General features: G+C 49.7%; 1 pseudogene; it reads right to left on the reverse strand.

The window, feature by feature from the left end:
* Positions 1-481: 481 nt before the first annotated feature.
* Positions 482-2,745, reverse strand: LOC119335698 (annotated as a pseudogene).
* Positions 2,746-6,000: the final 3,255 nt, after the last annotated feature.

The following is a 6,000-nucleotide window of genomic DNA, read 5'->3' on the forward strand; positions in this document are numbered from 1 at the left end:
AGCCGCTCAAGAAGATGAGAAGTGATGTTGTGGAGCAAATCAAGATGGCAAGGATGATGCTGATCACGCGAGACAAGGCGACATGGCCAGACTGTGCTACCCCCCTCCCCCCTCTGAAGGTGCTGAACCAGAGATGTTGCCCTGGGAGTAGGAAATTCTCTTAGAGGGATCACTCTTAATGTAATATAAAGTCTTAAAAAAGTAGCGTGGCTGGAGGCTGATGCGATTTATGTTTTAGTTTATGGTGGTTTGCAATATCGGGACATGCTTCGGTTGGAAGTGTGATGTAAGACTTTATGGTTTCATTTGCAATGGAATCGGGGCCCCAAAAGCCCCTTATGCTCTAAAAAAGCTGAAACTTCCTTTCTGCGCTGACCGTTGGGTTGTGAGTGAACTCCACACTGGCCCTCCACAACCTCTGAATATGGAGGATGCGAGCTTGCTGGGAGCTCCACAGATTATAGCAATCTACAGCTATATATCGACTCTATTAAAGTAATATATTTTTTTTGTCAAAAGGACCACATTAACGAGTTGCTCTTAATCGCCACAAGAAGCGCGGTACCAACGGTGACCGGCGAATCCTGATCGAATAATAGAACACTACTACTACAACATTACTGCTGCATTGCCAGGTCACGAAGCTAGCTGCTACCACTAGCTTCGTTTAGGTACGATAAGACTACGGCTACTGCTAATACTAATGCTAGTGTCTCTGTTTATACTCGACCGCTACTACAGCATAGCCAATTTCTTGACGTTGATGGGGTACGCTTCCCGCGGCGACTCGGAGCCGAATCCCTTGCGCGCGATCCTGGCGTTCACCACGTCTGTCGGGTGGAGCCCGTCGAAGAAGACGTACTTGGTCCGGTCGCTGCAGATGGGCCCTCCCTTCCTACACAGCACCCCGGATGACCCCAGCTCACTGCAGCAAGCCCGATACGTCTCCCTGATGCCTGACACAATCAAAATTCAAGCCAAATAAGCTAGAGATCCACATGACCAATATCGTCGTAACCGATCGATACAGGCGTCGATATCGTACCATGTTTCCTTGGGTGGTCTAGCATGTCCTTGATGATCTTGTAGGAGTCCACCACGGCGAAGCTCGCGCCGGGCGCGGCCCCGCGGCGTCGACGAGCGACCTCAGCTCGCCGTTGAAGAGGAGCGCCGCGCCGTTCACCGGCTCGACGCAGTCCGCGCCGGTGACGTTGAGGGACGCCCTCACCACCGGGGTGCACCCCATGGGCTGGATGGAGAAGATCACAAACTTCCTTGCCCCCAGAGCATACAGCCTCTGCACGCACGTACATGGTGCCGTAATCAAACGTCTCACTAAAAACGGCAAAAAAGAGGTACTGTACCACGAGAAGAATAAAACCAAATGGCGCACGTTAGCCAGCTGCCTACTCATTCAATTCCTTCACTTGATTTTCATTTCATACTACATGTACTAGGAACCGTACTTCTGCAGGCAGTACGCTCCTTCAATACAGTTTGCAATGAATGGAGAAGGAAATGCTCTGTATAGTAAGCAGCGCACAGGAGTGTGCATTAACTAACATGCCACTCACCTGAAGATGGGCCGAGAGCTTGGTGATGAGTGAGCGTGTGAAGTCTGACAATTGGGGCCTGGCTGTATTTCTGGGCCGGTAGTAGTTGAGCAGGTAGTCGTTGCCACCTGTACCGATCACGAATAGGCTCTTGGGCAGGAAGCAATCGTGCAAGAAATCACGGCCCTTCATCTGGCGAGTGCTGGCTGTCGTTGCCCGAAGGTCGGGGAGAGTCACTGCCTCGAAGTTGCTGATTTGCTGGTTCAGGCTCAACACCTTGCCCTAAATGTGCACCAAACACACATCACACACCCATCTTCTATAGCAACAAGAAAGTTTCAGTACGTAGTATAATCTTTTTTTTACGAGAAACAGTGGTATAATCTTTTATTCATAAAAAATATATGTTATTGATATGATTTATGATAAAAGTTAAACTTTTAGGATGCGTGCACGGCTTGTTAATTGAAACAGAGGGAATAGTTGATCAGTTGAAGCTCGAACACGCATGACAAAAGTTGAATTTTTAGGATGCGTGCACGTCTTGTGCATTAAAACACAGGGAATAGTTGATTAGTTGAAGCTCGAACACGCAACCAAGTAAAGAGCAGCAGTACTAGCAATGGCACTCACGGTGTCCTGTCCGGTGCGGTCGAGGATGCCAGAGCCGCCGGACGCGAAGTTGACGCCGTGCAGCGCGGCGCGACCCCTGGTGGCCGGGTCGGCGAAAGGCGGGATGCGGCCGCCGCGGGGGAGGCGGAGAAGCTCCCCGAGCGCGTCGATGGTGTTGCGGCCGTTAGAGAAGCGGCCGGAGGGGCCGAGCGGGAAGTCGACGCCGTAGGGCAGGTAGTCGGCGCGCACGCCGGTGCTGTTGAGGAAGTTGTTGTTGCCGTTGTCCACCAGCGAACTCCCGAACACGAACACGGCCTTCACCATCGGCCTCGCCCGGCCGCCGCCGCTCCTCCCGACCGCTCTGACGCCGTCGCAGCTCGTCGAACCGCCTGCACCAGCAGCGGCAGCTTCGCACCGTGTTACCACGATAAATAGGTAGAGCGACGCCACGACTGCGGCGAGCTTGGCCATGGCCATCGTCGGTGAAACGAACTGAGATGAGGCCGGCAGTAACCAAACAAACTCGAGGTAGCGATAAGGTACTGGAACTAACGGTAACTCGGGAGCTTTACTCCATGACACAGAGGTACTACTACCAACGGTGACACAGAGAGGGTTGCTACTTATAGGCAGAAGAGGTCAAGAGGGGGGTGCGCGTCGGGCTGATTAAATGCTGGTAGGTTTGTGCACCTCGAGAGGCAGGGGGATCTGGAGATCTTCATGCAGTAACTGCATGCGCGCGTACAGTAAAAACTCTTCTCTGCGGAGTGCATATGCATGAGCACGTAGTAGTTTTCGATCAACATGAGGGATCTGGGGCACATAACTTCCTGAGATCTTACCGGGTGCGTGCATACAAGGAGCGATGTGATATATCGAGCCGGTGGATAGGTGTTGGCACTCAATGAACACTTGACCAAACGTTCGTCAAACAGAAACTTGCCTGTTGCTCTTAGGCGCGCCATAGAAACTGGGGTGATACCATATTTTAAAACTCAATTTTTTATGTTTCAAAAAATTCTGATTTTTTTTGAAGTTCTCAAGACCTGTGTCTACAATTCCTCAAAAATTCAGATCCAAAATCGAAACATACAAGGAGAAACAAAAAAAAAGACAATCGACATGTGAACAGTGTCGTTTTTGCATTTGTCATTTTGTGTCTTTTTTTTTCAATGTGTGTTTCGTATTTGAATATGACTTTTAGAGATAGTAGACATCTGTCTTGTGAACATTCACAGAAAAATTCAGATTCTTTTGCAACATGTAAATTTGAATTTTATGACATGGTATCGCAGGATATCTTCGCATAGATCCGACCTTTTTTAGAGCATCTACAGCCGCGCAACTCAAATTCCCCATATATGTCTGCACAGACGGCTCGGTAAGTGACTAGTCGTGAAAATACGACCCAACCACCCTCAAACCGGCTCTATATGGTCTGGTTAGTGACCAGTCGCAAAATGCGACCGAACTGTCCCCTCAAATGGGCGCTATACTTCTGTGTTGTCCCGCACTCCTCAAACCCAGCTCATATTTGGAATGAAAATGTGGAGGTCCGGGTACGTCCGGACGCGTCCGTCACATTGACTGATGGGAGGGACCCCCATGGAAAGTCACACATCTGTCTGGCACCTCCTCTAGTTTGGCGAGGATGCATTCATGGTGCCTACCCGGTGTGCCACCCGAGGGGTTAAATCCGGCTATTTAAGTCGGACGACGAGGGAACCATAGCTCTGTCCCTATTCCCCTCCTCTTCCTACCGCCTACCGTTGCTCCCTCCTCTCCCTCTTCCACTTGCAATCCGAGCTCATCCACATCTGCCATGGTCCAACAGAAGATCATGTTTTATAAGATGTTCACGCCCAAACGGCGGACGAAGATCCAAGCCGAGATGTGTGCCGCTCAGGAGGCACGCTGCGTCACCGAGCTTGCAATGATGGAGGAGGAGCTGTCGAAAGCGATGGTCAAGGAGGAGCCACTATAAAACGGAGGACTTTTAGCGATGGTTCACTTGTGTCACGTAAAACCATTTTTGGCCACCGAAAATGTTCTGGTGATGTTTTTCAGCCGTCACCCCCACCGTACTGATAAAAAAGATCTTGATGGTTCCACTTTTTGCGGTACTAAAAATGATAGATATACGTGGGTGGTATAGATTGAACTTGATAGGCTTCATTCCTTGCAATTGTTTTACGGTATTTGAGTAAGTGATAGTTGATTGTGTGGGTAAATAGCCGATGTTAAGTATTGAATATCTGCACTAAGGTTTGTGTGTGGCCGTACATTCATTAATTTACATAAAAGTGGAAGCCGCTAGTATTAGTGGTGAGGTCGGAGTTAAAGGCATCTTAAAGTGTCACTCACGTTGTGTACTGATCGAGGAGCGCGTGATGATTGGCTTTTCCCAACCTCTCCTCCTAGGGGCGCGGGGTTTGATACGTCCATTTTGCATCATGTTTTTCTAATGTTATTTATAGTGTTTTTTTGTTGATTATAACACTTTATGGAATAATTCTAATGCCTTTTCTCTTATAATATGCAAGGCTTACACAAAGAGGGAGAATGTCGACGACTAGAATTCTGGACCTGGAAAAGCTATGTCAGAGATATCTATTCTGCACATCTCCAAATGAGTTGAAATCTCATGGAGAATTATTTCTGGATATATACAAAATATTGGAATAAAGAACTACCGGAGGAGGTCACCCAGGCGCCCACAAGGCACCAGTGCGCACCTCCCCCCGTGCGTGCCCTGGTGGGTAGTGGGGGGCCTGGCCCACCTCCGATTCCCATCTTCTAGTACATAAGGTCTTTCTTACTAAAAAAACTAAGGGGAGGACTTTCGTGACGGAGCGCCACCGTCTCGAGGCGGAACTTGGGCAGGAGCACTTTTTCCCTTCCGGAGGGGGGAAATCGAAGCCATCGTCATCACCAACAACCCTCTCATCTTTGGGAGGCCAATCTTCACCAACATCTTCAACAACACCATCTCATCTCAAACCCTAGTTCATCTCTTGTATTCAATCTTTGTATCAAAACCTCAGATTGGTACCTGTGGGTGACTAGTAGTGTTGGTTACATCTTGTAGTTGATGCTAGCCGGTTTATTTGGTGGAAGATCATATCTTCAGATCTTATGATATTTATTACTCCTTAGATTTTGAGCATGAATATTATTTGTGAGTATTTACCCTTGTTCTTGAGGTTATCGGCGTTCTGGGAACCAAGGTACCCATACTTGCCTGTCTGCGGCCCACGGCATGGCTCCATCAACGACCTGGTACGGCCTATCTAGAGCACCAACACGACAATACTCTCATGAGGGGCCAAGCCTCGCGAGGCGGGCGACATCAAGACCTCCGAAGGGAGCGGCCTTCCCAGACTGCCTCATGAGGGGCAGAGATTTCTATGCAGGTGCTCAACCTCATGAGGGTGACGCAAGCCATGACGAACAAGGCCAGGCGGGCGCCAGCGGGTGTAGAGCAGCAGGTTTCCTCTTTGGTGCTAAGGAGGCAAGCGCAGGTGCGGGGTCCTGAGGAATCTCCCAAAGGTTTATATTCCCGTGCAACAAGACCAAGACCTCCTGGACAGCAGGACGGATGTCATCGCCGAGCCCACCGCAGCGTCGCGACCAGGAGCTTTGCAGGAGAAGACCACCTTTTGTCAGGATAAGATGTACTGCTTGTCCCATTTGAATTGGCCACTGTGGGATCACTTCCCGCCTACGTTTTGGGGGAAGAGGACCGAGGCCACTATAAATATAGGCTAGGCACCACCATAGCAGGGAGAGATGACATCGAACCCCTTCAGCTCACATCCACACTAGAGCAGACCTC

The sequence above is a fragment of the Triticum dicoccoides genome, chromosome 7B (genome assembly GCF_002162155.2).
Source record: "Triticum dicoccoides isolate Atlit2015 ecotype Zavitan chromosome 7B, WEW_v2.0, whole genome shotgun sequence".
Classification (NCBI taxonomy): domain Eukaryota; kingdom Viridiplantae; phylum Streptophyta; class Magnoliopsida; order Poales; family Poaceae; genus Triticum; species Triticum dicoccoides.